The sequence below is a fragment of the Pleurodeles waltl genome, chromosome 3_1, assembly GCF_031143425.1.
Source record: "Pleurodeles waltl isolate 20211129_DDA chromosome 3_1, aPleWal1.hap1.20221129, whole genome shotgun sequence".
Taxonomy (NCBI): domain Eukaryota; kingdom Metazoa; phylum Chordata; class Amphibia; order Caudata; family Salamandridae; genus Pleurodeles; species Pleurodeles waltl.
The window spans coordinates 1501494566-1501508512 of NC_090440.1; the positions used below are offsets into that span (position 1 = coordinate 1501494566).

The following is a 13947-nucleotide window of genomic DNA, read 5'->3' on the forward strand; positions in this document are numbered from 1 at the left end:
TGCCAAAGTCGGACACCAGGCAAACCAGCCTGCCCGGGGCTGAAAAAGGACCGGGGGAAGCCCAAGTCAAGGGACTTCAGGAACACCCTGGTCCTCCAACCGGAGTGCCCCCGTTGTCCTGCAAATTACCCTTGAACCAACTTACCTCCAGCTCCAAAGGACATCTTTGCACACAGCTCCTGGCTCACAGATTTGCTCTGCACGTAACCACTGTACACCCTGCAATGAAGAACCTGCATGTCCTAAGGATCCCTCACCCCTTGCAACCTCAACACTCCAAGGAGTCCCTAAGTATCCACCTCCAAACTTACCTGTGCAGTACTTTTCTAAGTGGTCCCTCGCAGTGGCCCTGCACCACCTCAAGAGAAATGCAATGGCTATTCCTGCCAGAACCGGGAGCTGCCCAAACTTCTCCATCTGACACAGTATGCCCAACGACTACCTCGACCAACCTGCAAAAGGAGAACTTGATAAACTAACTGTATGAATTTAAATGTATGTTTAAAATTGACTTTTTATTGATTCTTATGTTGCGTAATTATGCACAATAAGACTATTTTTCTCAAAATTCAAAAATTCTAATCTCAAAAAGAACTTAACCAATTTTGATAATCTTGGTCCTAAAAATTACATAAAGATTTGAAGTATTTTTATGAATTGGTCTTGAGTTATTCCTTTGAGTGTGTGAGTTGCAAGATTGATGTTGTGTGTACAACAAATGCTTTACACTTCTCCAAGATTGGCCTAACTGCTCCTCCAAGCTACCTTCAAAATTAGAGCATTAGGTGATCTAGTTTTTACCCCTGTAAACCAGTGTGTGGTTGCCTGGACACCCTGCAGAGTGTGCCTAGCTTTGCACACTACGTAGAGGGCTAGTCTCCTACAATGGTGTCCACTCAGGGCACCCTCCTCATTGGTGGTAGCAGAGAAAGCCCAAAGTCCCCCACCAACCCAGCCAGGATCTTGCATCCAGCATCACTGCTCCTGCTCGCATGGAGCAGCTAAAATTGCTGCTTTCTGCTGGCAAGAACAATATTTAAATCTGTTTCCCTGTCACATCACTGTGGGCAGGGAAACAGATCTGAAGTCCACTCATGGCTGACGGGAGCATTTTAAAAGCTCCTGCCAGGTGGGAGGGTACTTTGTGTTTACTCTCACTTGGCAGGAGGCTTGAAATTGCTCCTGCCAAGCGAGAGCAAACAGGTTTCTCTGCCAGTGCAGGCAGGGGATCCGCTATATCCAAGGGAGGGCACCATGAAATATTGCAGGATTTGGCCCTGGAAGATAGGTGCCTTGGGCCTAAAATCAGCCCAGGGATGGGGGCTGCATGACCCCTCTTCCAATTATTAATATGGCCGGGCCCTTGGGTCCCCAGGTCCAAAATCTGCCTGGGGAGGGAGGCTGCATGCCCCCTCCCCCTTTTTTAACTTTAGTTGGGGAACAGGGTGATGAGGTCCCAAAATCGGTCAGGGAGTCCGGATATATATATATATATCCACAACCACCCAACCCGGCACCATACACAGCGGAACAGTCTGCCTCTCTTCCTGTGAGAATAGGTGTGAGAGGGTGTCTCTGGGTGTGAGAGTGTCTGTCTGTGAGTGAAAGTGGGTGTGGGAGTGTCTGAGTGGGTCTGTGAGTGGGTGCGTCAGTATCTGAATGGGTGCATGTGGGTCTGAGTGGGTCTGTGAGTGGGTGCACCAGTGTCTGAGTGGATATGTCAATGTCTGAGTGGGTCTGTTAGTGAGTGCATCAGTGTCTAAGGGGGTCTGTGAGTTGGTACATGATGGTCTGAGTGGGTTCGTGAGTGGGTTTGTCAGTGTCCGAGTGGGTTTGTGAGTGGGTGAATGAGGGTATGAGTGTATTTGGGAGTGGGTGCATGAGTGGCTGAGTGGGTCTGTGAGTGGGTGTGTGAGGGTCTGAGTAGGTCTGTGGTGGGTGCATCAGTGTCTTTTTGGGTCTGTGAGTGGATGTATGAGGGTTTGAGTGGGTTTGTGAGTAGACGCATGAGTGTCTGAGTGAGTCTGTGAGAGGGTGCATGGGGGTCTGAGTGGGTCTGTGAGTGCGTGCATGCATGTCTGAGTAGGTCTTTGAGTGGGTGCGCCACAGTTTTTTCATCTGGGCTGTGATACACAGCTTGGGTTGAGAGTTCTACGTTCTTAGAGTGCACACTACTTCTCCCCCCACTGATGACGATGATCACTCGGCCTGCCCTACGAAGAGGAAGCAAAAATTAAAATGATTATACAATAGTTGTATTATCATTTTATTTTTCTGTCTCCTTTTAGCAGCTGAGCAGCGCTCCTCCTCCACAGCGGAGGGGCCGCCCCTGGTTACAGTACAAAGTATAGGCTTAGCTATTGGGACAGGACATGCAGACCCTTGGGGCGCTATTGTGATTTAACTAGGCACACGCATAACACCCCCACACACACAAAGTAGTCTACTGTACATGGAATTGTGGAATTATTGAGATTGTAGGAGCCCTTCCTGTGTTTCCCTCTTGTACACATAGCCTGCAAGACTTTTTGCACTTTATAGGTGGGTCAGTGATTTTAGCAGAATGTTTATTCAATACCTAGGTAGATCTAGGAAGCAGTGTCTGGGTGTGAGCAGTGCGCTGGGGTAGTGGTGTGTACTCAACAGGATCGGAAGAAACGTTATAGCTGGAGTTGTTTGAGCGATGTAACTGCAGTGCTGCGGAAGTTAGTGCTTTGCCTCCTCCCCTTTGCTGTTGCTTTATTGTTAACCGGTTCTGTGCCGCAGACGTAATGGTTACGTCCTGCGGCACAGTGCTGCTGTGCCCAGGACGTAACAATTACGTCCTGGGCACCCAGCCCAGAGGGAGCGTTAGCGCTCCCTCTGTGGGGTTCCCCCCCACCCCCCCAATTCAGGGATGGAAGGGGAAGCCCTTCCCGTTCCACCCCCGAACTCCCCAATCCCCCTGTGACATCAGCGTGCGAGTGCGCGCTGACAATCACAGAGCCTACTCCATTGCACTGGAAGCTCAGCTTCCAGTGCGTTCGGAAGAGAAATGCTTTGCATTTCTCTTCCGATCAAGTGGGGGAGGCTGAGAGAGGCTTCAAAGGGAAGGAAATGTATTTCCTTCCATTTGAAGTCTCTCTCTGCGTTTTGGCAGCTGGATTGAAAGCAATCCGTCTGTCAAAACGCCCACTAGACACCCGGGATGTCTTTTGAAAAAACGAAATTGGCATAAGGGAGCGAGCCCTTGGGCAAGGGTCGCTCCCAGGGGGGACATTTTTTTTAAGGCCTTTTCTGCCCCCAGGGTGGCAGAAACCTCTAGGTACCAGGGATACATTTTGTTTTTGTTGTTTAGTTTTTTGTTTTTGAGGTGGGGAGCGACCCCTTAGGCAAGGGTCGCTCCCCTAGGGGGCAAATTATATTTAGGCCATTTCTGCCCCCCTTAGAGGCAGATTGGCCTATTTTTATGAGGCCAATCTGCCCCCAAGGGAGGCAGAAACCACTAGACACCAGGGAGATTTATTTTTGTTCGTTTTTCACGTAAGGGAGCGACCCCTTAGGCAGGGGTCGTTCCCCTGGGGGGAAAAGTTATTTTAGGCAATTTCTGCCCCACCCGGGGGCAGATCGGCCTATTGTTATGAGGCCGATCTGCCCCCAGGGGGGGCAGAAGCCTCTAGGCGCCAGGGCAATTTTTTATTTTTTTTTAGAGATGGGGAGCGACCCCTTAGGCAGGGGTCGCTCCCCTGGATGGGCAAATTGTATTTAGATCATTTCTGCCCCCCTTGGGGGCAAATTGGCCGATTTTAGGTGAATCTGCCCCAAGGGGGAAAAGCACTAGGCACCGGGGACCTTTTTTTTTTTGCGCAGTCACGCAAGGGGAGCGACCCCGTAGGCAAGGGTCGCTCCTCGGGGTGGGGGGAATTTATTTTAGGCCATTTCTGCCCCCCTGAGGCCGACTGAACTAGAGGCCAAAATCCACAGGTGGGCACTTTGCAAAAAACACTTCTGTTTTCTGTGAAAAAATGTGATGTGTCCACGTTGTGTTTTGGGCCCTTTCCTTTCGTGGGCGCTAGGCCCACCCACACAAGTGAGGTACCATTTTTATCGGGAGACTTGGGGGAACGCTGGGTGGAAGGACATTTGTGGCTCCTCTCAGATTCCAGAACTTTCTATCACCGAAATGAGAGGAAAAAGTGTTTTTTGGCCAAATTTTGAAGTTTGCAAAGGATTCTGGGTAACAGAACTTGGTCAGAGCCCCACAAGTCACCCCAACTTGGATTCCCCTAGGTGTCTAGTTTTTAGAAATGTGCTGGTTTGCTAGTTTTCCCCATGTGCCGGCTGAGCTAGAGGACAAAATCCACAGGTAGGCACTGTTTTCTGTGAAAGAATGTGATGTATCCTTGTTGTGTTTTGGGCCATTTCCTTTTGTGGGCGCTAGGCCTACCCACACAAGTGAGGTACCATTTTTATTGGGAGATGTAGGGGAACGCAGGATGGAAGGAAATTTGTGGCTCCTCTCAGATTCCAGAACTTTCTGTCACCGAAATGTGAGGAAAATGTGTTTTTTTAGCCAAATTTTGAGGTTTGCAAAGGATTCTGTGTAACAGAACCTGGTCAGAGCCCCACAAGTTACCCCATTTGGATTCCCCAAGGTCTCTAGTTTTCAAAAATGGACAGGTTTGGTAGGTTTCCCTAGGTGCCGGCTGAGCTAGGGGCCAAAATCTACAGGTAGGCACTTTGCAAAAAACACCTCTGTTTTCTTTCAAAAAATGTGATGTGTCCACGTTGCGTTTTGGGGCATTTCCTGTCGCGAGCGCTAGGCCTACCCACACAAGTGAGGTATCATTTTTATCGGGAGACTTGGGGGAACGCTGGGTGGAAGGAAATCTGTGGCTCCTCTCAGATTCCAGAACTTTCTGTCACCAAAAAACACCTCTGTTTTCTGTAAAAAAAATGGGATGTGTCCACGTTGTGTTTTGGGCCATTTCCTTTTGTGGGAGCTAGGCCTACCCACACAAGTGAGGTACCATTTTTATCGGGAGACTTGGGGGAACGCTGGTTGGAAGGAAATTTGTGGCTCCTCTCAGATTCCAGAACTTTCTGTCACTGAAATGTGAGAAAAATGTGTTTTTTTAGCCAAATGTTGAGGTTTGCAAAGGATTCTGGGTAACAGAACCTGGTCAGAGCCCCAGAAGTCACCGCATCTTGGATTTATCTAGGTCTCTAGTTTTAAAAAATGCACAGGTTTGGTAGGTTTCCCTAGGTGCCGGCTGAGCTAGAGGCCAAAATCTACAGGTAGGCACTTTGCAAATAACACCTCTGTTTTCTTTCAAAAAATGTGATGTGTCCACGTTGCGTTTTGGGGCATTTCCTGTCGCGAGCGCTAGGCCTACCCAAACAAGTGAGGTATCATTTTTATCGGGAGACTTGGGGGAACGCTGGGTGGAAGGAAATCTGTGGCTCCTCTCAGATTCCAGAACTTTCTGTCACCAAAATGTGAGGAAAATTTGTTTTTTTAGCCAAATTTTGAGGTTTGCAAAGGATTCTGGGTAACAGAACCTGGTCAGAGCCCCACAAGTCACCCCATCTTGGATTCCCCTAGGTCTCTAGTTTTCAAAAATGCACAGGTTTGGTAGGTTTCCCTAGGTGCCGGCTGAGCTAGAGGCCAAAATCGTTGTGTTTTGAGGCATTTCCTGTCGCGGGCGCTAGGCCTACCTACACAAGTGAGGTATCATTTTTATCGGGAGACTTGGGGGAACATAGAATAGCAAAACAAGTGTTATTGCCCCTTGTCTTTCTCTACATTTTTTCCTTCCAAATATAAGAGAGTGTGTAAAAAAGACGTCTATTTGAGAAAATGCCCTGTAATTCACATGCTAGTATTGGCACCCCGGAATTCAGAGATGTGCAAATAACCACTGCTCCTCAACACCTTATCTTGTGCCCATTTTGGAAATACAAAGGTTTTCTTCATAGCTATTTTTTACTCTTTATATTTCAGCAAATTATTTGCTGTATACCCGGTATAGAATGAAAACCCACTGCAGGGTGCAGGTCATTTATTGTCTCTGGGTACCTAGAGTTCTTGATGAACCTACAAGCCCTATATATCTCCGCAACCAGAAGAGTCCAGCAGACGTAACGGTATATTGCTTTCAAAAATCTGACATTGCAGGAAAAAGTTACAGAGTAAAACGTAGAGAAGAATTACAGATTTTTTCACCTCAATTTCAATATTTTTTTTTCCAGTTGTTATTTTCTGTAGGAAACCCTTGTAGGATCTACACAAATTACGGAATTTAGAATTGTGTCTACTTTTCAGAAATGGTGCGGTTTCCGGGATCCAGCATTGGTTTCATGCCCATTTCTGTCACTGACTGGAACGAGGCTGAAAGCACAAAAAATCGTTAAAATGGGGTATGTCCCAGTAAAATGCCAAAATTGTGTTGAAAAATTGGGTTTTCTGGTTTAAGTCTGCCTGTTCCTGAAAGCTGGGAAGCTGGTGATTTTAGCACCGCAAACCCTTTGTTGATGCCATTTTCAGGGAAAAAACCACAAGCCTTCTTCTGCAGCCCCTTTTTCCCATTTAAAAAAAAAAAAAGGAATTTTCACTGTATTTTGGCTAATTTCTTGGCCTCCTTCTGGGGAACCCACAAAGTCTGGGTACCTCTAGAATCCCTAGGATGTTGGAAAAAAAGGACGCAAATTTGGCATGGGTAGCTTATGTGAACAAAAAGTTATGAGGGCCTAAGCGCGAACTGCCCCAAATAGCCAAAAAAAGGCTCGGCACAGGAGTTGGAAAAGGCCTGGCAGCGAAGGGGTTAATATGATAGATTTAGCACTGTAACAGCCTTTTTGGTACGTGCATTACTCCTTCTGCGTGTGCCTAATGGAAAAACGTGTAAAACTCTTAAAACAGAAAGTACACACGTTCCCAATGTTAAGCGTAATATTGGACTGTACAAACCGTTTAAAAAAGGAATAACTATAAATGTATTTATTTGTAAGACAGTTGTACACAGGCTTCTACTACAGTGAAGGAGAGATCTGTTGTTTCTGCTCTTATTTACAGGAAAACTATTGATCCATGGTTTGCTTGCTCTGCGTGTCATGTGACCTTTGTCCTTCTTTTTATTTGTTCGTTCGCTGGGAATGTTTAACATACATTGGGCGTTTACAGGACCAGGGCCAATGTGCACTCTTTCAAGCACGAGCGGCAGAAGCATAAACTTCGCACAACGTTCTAAATTAAGGTATGGTGTATCTGACTAAAACTTCTAATGTGCACATGCCAACATTTTAGAAGAGGAAAGTTTTAAAAAATATATCGGTACAATGTATTTCTCCTGTTGACTTCCATTTAAAGAAAGGCAATTTCAAGCGGAGCACAGCCAAAATAAAGCTATTTTTGGCTTAGAGAATCGTGAGTCTCCCGTCTGAATGGGGTCTGTTGGCATGGATTCTAGTGGGACACTAATAAAAATTAAATACGGGTTAAATATTTGAAATCTGGAAAATGTTACAAACGGCTGTCATGTGCTTAGATTTGAATCAATTACTTTTTTTTTTTTTGCATCATGAAGAGCATGTGGTTTTATGTATCCAAATCACATGTTTTAAGTAAGAGGAATTTTTAATGAAACATTTGAAGACTGCTTTTTAGGGTTATCCGTTTGTTTTGTCAATGCATTTTGGAAACCCGAGACAGTGAAAATCAGCACCTTCATGTTTCTAGATTCTTGTAAAAAACAGGTGTTCATGTTTTTTACCTTTCTATTTGCTGGTTACATTTGTTCTATTGTTACGGAATTCTGTTCCTGCGTCTTTCAACACTGGCGAGTTTCTTTGGTGAGTCAGAGTGACTTTACCGAACAGTGCAGCTTCGTAATCATTTAATGGCAATACTCCCAGCAACTGTTTTTTTCGATCATAGTAAAACCTGCCAACAGAGGTAAAAGTGCTCCGAAAGCCAAAGCCTGGCTGTAGCCGAATTAGTCGGCAAATGATTTCAGAATAATGTTATCAGCTGTTAAAAAGTGTTCCCGCTATTTAAATTCTGCATTCTAGATACCCTATTGATTGTATTGGCCAGTGCTTAATTTGTCAATAAAAACTTGCGGTGGCCAAAGCCCTCTTCTTAAATTTGCGGCTGCTGCAATTAAATTTAAATGTGCAAACATGGAATACTGAGGCAGCGCAATCCTGAAGCCATTTCGTGCCTCTTCAATCAATTTAAAGCCACTACCTAACCCTTCAGCTCACTCTTGCAGATTTCTGTTTTCTCCCATTGTGACGCTTTTTCGTTTTTAGGTCGAGCGTTTGCGTTCGGACTGCTGTATACTAAAGTATACAATAGAGTGAGTTCCAGTGTTTTGATGTGTTAGTTGCAGTGTCCTTCAAAATTCCTTGCTTGCTAGTGGTCAGTTCTGCCTCTTTGTCCTGCCTTTTTTCACTTTGGGAGCAGCACAAAGTACTGTGTAATTGCGCTATGTCCTGTTTATCTCTTCTGTAAGGTACTTTTTTTTAGCATTCGCCTGTTTTACCTCAACAGTGTGGGTGCTTGTTCAGTCCCTCTTCCCCACCAGCTCCCTCTGTAAACATAAACCAACAGCAAAGGGGGGCTTTTCTAGGTCCAGCTCACCTTCGCTCTCCTCCTTTTGTTATTTTCAGTCTGTTTGGCAATAAAAGTCCAGTCAGTAATTTACAACGGTATGAGCTCAAACTCCAGCAAACATGAGACTATGGCATTCCAAATGCTTGTTTTCTTTGCACGCATGTGAAATCCGAGCAGCAGTTCCTGGACTCAGTGCGGCCTAGTAGCACACTTACATGCAAGACTCCCAGAAGCAGGTTAGTTGCCAGCAGTGTGTCCGGGTTGCTGGGGGCTAGGGTGGATGGATCGGAGGCAGAGGCAAAGGGTGGGGGGTGCACGTAGACAGCCGATGAGCCGGTTGGGAGGGGGCCAGCGAGGCAGAGAGAGACTCTGGGCCTTGAAAAGCCACAGCAAGGGCTTGCTGCTCGAGTGAGGAATCTCTGGGAGAAAGAGGCCTCGCTTCCGAGGGAAGCCTTCTTCGGTGATCTCCTGCATGCTGGTGCCTCACAGAGGGCAGGGCGTTATTATTTCAGAGAACAGTGTGCTTAAAAGCAACTCATGTTATTTTTGGCATCCTTTTATTTTACAAAACTATCCATTGTAAAGTGTTGTCATCCACGACAAATGCAATTCCCCCGAGGTGCAGTGTGGTCACAGGCGTAGCCAAACGACCGTGTTGTAGCCACCCAGTGCAGTAAATAGGTCTGCGTGTTTTTTTTCTTCTTCCCCTTCATATTTCCTTAATATATTAACAAGGCCCCATACGTGGCATTAACATAGGTGTTTTTGTTTGCATGGATCGGTCCAGAGGATATATTATTTTTGCAATACTGCTTCCAAAATTGAAAAGCACGCACTAGCTAATCTGCATTTTCACTACATAGATATATAACAACCAGGGTCGCCTGGTGGTCACGTAAACACCCCAAACCTACATCTCCTTGTTGTCCTGAGTGCCATTGGTTCACATACAAAGCAGATTTTGTTTTTAATGTCAATGAGTATATTTGTCACAGTGCATTTATCAACATATACTCATTTACTCTGTTAACCACTCGGGTGCCTTGGACGAGGTGACCTCGTCCAAGGCAATGGTTCCCGGGTGCCTTGGACGAGGTCTCCTCTTCCTACACCCGGGAACCGGGGGGAGCGTTAGCGCTCCCCCCATGTGCACCCCACCCACCTCCCCCAAGGCAGGGATAGAAGGGGAAGCCCTTCCCCTTCCACCCCGACCCCCCCCCCTCCTGTGAGGTCAGCGGGTGCGCACTGATTTGTCACAGGGCCTCCCCCATCGCGCTGGAAGCTGAAGGGGGTAGAGACCACTAGGCACCGGGGATTTTTTTTTTGGCGCCAATGTCACGCAGGGGGAGCGACCCCGTAGGCAAGGGTTGCTCTCGGGGGGGTTGGGGGAAGTGGGGGTTTGGCAAATTTATTTTAGGCCATTTCTGCCCCCCCTTGGGCCGGCTGAGCTAGAGGCCAAAATCCACAGGTAGGCACTTTGCAAAAAACACCTCTGTTTTCTATGAAAAAATGTGATGTGTCCACGTTGTGTTTTGGGCAATTTCCTTTCGTGGGCGCTAGCCCTACCTACACAAGTGAGGTACCATTTTTATCGAGGGACTTGGGGGAACGCTGGGTGGAAGGAAATTTGTGGCTCCTCTCAGATTCCAGAGCTTTCTGTCACCGAAATGAGAGGAAAAAGTGTTTTTTTGGCCAAATTTTAATGTTTGCAAAGGATTCTGGGTAACAGAACCTGGTCAGAGCCCCACAAGTCACCCCATCCTGGATTCCCCTGGGTTTCTAGTTTTTAAAAATGCGCTGGTTTGCTAGGTTTCCCTATGTGCCGGCTGAGCTAGAGGCCAAAATCCACAGGTAGGCACTGTTTTCTATGAAAAAATGTAATGTGTCCACGTTGTGTTTTGGGCCATTTCCTTTCGTGGGCGCTAGGCCTACCCACACAAGTGAGGTACCATTGTTATCGGGAGACTTGGGGGAACGCTGGGTGGAAGGAAATTTGTGGCTCCTCTCAGATTCCACAACTTTCTGTCACCGAAATGAGTGGAAAACGTGTTTTGTTAGCAACATTTTGAGGTTTGCAAAGGATTCTGGGCAACAGAACCTGGTCAGAGCCCCAAAAGTCACCCCATCTTGGATTCCCCTAGGTCTCTAGTTTTCACAAATGCACAGGTTTGGTAGGTTTCCCTAGGTGCCGGCTGAGCTAGTGGCCAAAATCTACAGGTACACACTTTGCAAAAAACACCTCTGTTTTCGGTCAAAAATTGTGAGGTGTCCACGTTGTGTTTTGGGGAATTTCCTGTCGCGGGCTCTAGGCCTACCCACACAAGTGAGGTATCATTTTTATCGGGAGACTTGGGGGAACGCTGGGTGGAAGGAAATTTGTGGCTCCTCTCAGATTCCAGAACTTTCTGTCACCGAAATGTGAGGAAAATGTGTTTTTTTAGCCAAATTTCTAGGTTTGCAAAGGATTCTGGGTAACAGAACCTGGTCAGAGCCCCACAAGTCACCCCTTCTTGGCTTCCCCTAGGTCTTTAGTTTTCAAAAATGCACAGTTTTGGTAGGTTTCCCTAGGTGCCGGCTGAGCTAGAGGCCAAAATCTACAGGTAGGCACTTTGCAAAAAACACCTCTGTTTTCTTTAAAAAAATGTGATGTGTCCACGTTGCGTTTTGGGGCATTTCCTGTCACGGGCATTAGGCCTACACACACAAGTGAGGTATCATTTTTATCGGGAGACTTGGGGGAATGCTGGGTGGAAGGAAATTTGTGGTTCCTCTCTGATTCCAGAACTTTCTGTCACCAAAATGTGAGGAAAATGTGTTTTTTTAGCCAAATTTTGAGGTTTGCAAAGGATTCTGGGTAACAGAACCTGGTCAAAGCCCCACAAGTCACCCCATCTTGGATTCCCCTAGGTCTCTGGTTTTCAAAAATGCACAGGTTTGGTAGGTTTCCCTAGGTGCCGGCTGAGCTAGAGGCCAAAATCTACAGGTAGGCACTTTGCAAAAAACACCTCTGTTTCCTTTAAAAAAATGTGATGTGTCCACGTTGTGTTTTGGGGCATTTCCTGTCACGGGCGCTAGGCATACACACACAAGTGAGGTATCATTTTTATCGGGAGACTTGGGGGAACGCTGGGTGGAAAGAAATTTGTGGCTCCTCTCTGATTCCAGAACTTTCTGTCACCAAAATGTGAGGAAAATGTGTTTTTTTAGCCAAATGTTGAGGTTTACAAAGGATTCTGGGTAACAGAACCTGGTCAGAGCCCCACAAGTCACCCCATCTTGGATTCCCCTAGGTCTCTAGTTTTCAAAAATGCACAGGTTTGGTAGGTTTCCCTAGGTGCCGGCTGAGCTAGAGACCAAAATCTACAGGTAGGCACTTTGCAAAAAACACCTTTGTTTTCTTTAAAAAAATGTGATGTGTCCACGTTGCGTTTCGGGGCATTTCCTGTCGCAGGCGCTAGGCCTACCCACACAAGTGAGGTATCATTTTTATCGGGAGACTTGGGGGAACATAGATTAGCAAAACAAGTGTTATTGCCCCTTGTCTTTCTCTACATTTTTTCTTTCCAAATATAAGAGAGTGTGTAAAAAAGACATCTATTTGAGAAATGCCCTGTAATTCACATGCTAGTATAGTCACCCCGGAGTTCAGAGATGTGCAAATAACCACTGCTCCTCAACACCTTATTTTGTGCCCATTTTGGAAATACAAAGGTTTTCTTGATAGCTATTTTTCACTCTTTATATTTCAGCAAATGAATTGCTGTATACCAGGTATAGAATGAAAACGCGGGCAGGTCATTTTTTGTCTCTGGGTACCTAGGGTTCTTGATGAACCTACAAGCCCTATATATCCCCACAACCAGAGGAGTCCAGCAGACGTAACAGTATATTGCTTTCGAAAATCTGACATTGCAGGAAAAAGTTACAGAGTAAAACATAGAGAAAAATTGCTGCTTTTTTACCTCAATTTCAAAAAAAATATTTTTCAGTTATTTTCTGTAGGAAACCCTTGTAGGATCTACCCAAATGACCCCTTGCTGAATTCAACATTTTGTCTCCTTTCAGAAATGTTTAGGTTTCTGGGATCCAGCATTGGTTTCACGCCCATTTCTGTCACTGACTGGAAGGAGGCTGAAAGCACAAAAAATTGTAAAAATGGGGTATGTCCCAGTAAAATGCCAAATTTGTGTTGAAAAATTAGGTTTTCTGATTCAAGTCTGCCTGTTCTTGAAAGCTGGGAAGCTGGTGATTTTAGCACTGCAAACCCTTTGTTGATGTCGTTTTCAGGGAAAAAACCACGAGCCTTCTTCTGCAGCCACTTTTTCCCATTTTTTTGAAAAAAATGAAATTTTCACTGTATTTTGGCTAATTTCTTGGCCTCCTTCAGGGGAACCCACAAAGTCTGGGTACCTTTTGGAATCCCTAGGATGTTGGAAAAAAAGGATGCAAATTTGGCTTGGCTAGCTTATGTGAACAAAAAGTTATGAGGGCCTAAGCTCAAACTGCCCCAAATAGCCAAAAAAAGGCCTGGCACAGGAGGGGGAAAAGGCCTGGCAGCGAAGGGGTTAACAGAGTATCCGTTTCTGGCCATTGTGTGATTCCAGGGTGGTCTTGTCTTATGTTTGTGCCACTGTAAAGGTACATCCACGCCCCCACCACGACAGCTGACAATCCTCTCTTGGCCGTTTCACCAGTGATAGCCCAGATCTGCCAACCCTCTCATGGTGCTGTCAGTTGACAAAAGATAACTAAACGAGTTATTTTACCCTGTGCTGGTGCAGCGCCCTGAACTAGATAAATGCTAGGAGAATACATGTTGTGCCTTTGGGTGCATCGTATTCACAGACGCAGTGTGGCTCCTTTTCAAGCCATTGCTGTATACCTGGGCGAGTTCGTTTTTTTCTTCCTCGGTTTTTCCCATATATCTTTTGCTTGCAGTAAAAATTAGTGCCGGCCCCCCAAAATAAGTGAGGGTGCCCGCACCAGAAACAACAAGCACTAATTAACCCCTGATACAGTCTGCTCTACGTTTCTCTTGACAATAGTTTATGGTCTGTTTATAAATAGTTTTAGTTTTGTTACGTCGCACCCTTATGTTTCTTTCTTAATAGAAGGCATTGTCAGCTGTGTTTTTTCTTTCCATTGCATGTGTGCCCCTGCCAGGGAAGAGGTGGTGTGTTTAGCAAGTAGGCCCTGGAAGAGAGAGTGATGCAGGCAGCTGCTACGGAGTATGCGAGAGTAGCATCCATGGGGTTCAATGGAGACTGGGAGAGCACAACGACAGACCGCAGCAGTAGTATTTATCAATAAACATTCAATAAAGCTGTTTTATAAGGGTCTTCCAAGCATGG

General features: G+C 46.0%; 1 protein-coding gene across 1 annotated transcript in view; it reads left to right on the forward strand.

Annotated features, from left to right (window-relative positions):
• The first annotated feature begins 7131 nt into the window (after positions 1-7131).
• The window catches only part of KYNU (kynureninase), a 915617-nt gene continuing 908801 nt past the window's right edge, over positions 7132-13947 (forward strand). Inside the window, exon 1 of the mRNA XM_069225084.1 lies at positions 7132-7235. The gene's annotated coding sequence lies outside the window, so the exon portion shown is untranslated. The remainder of the gene's footprint in view (positions 7236-13947) is intronic.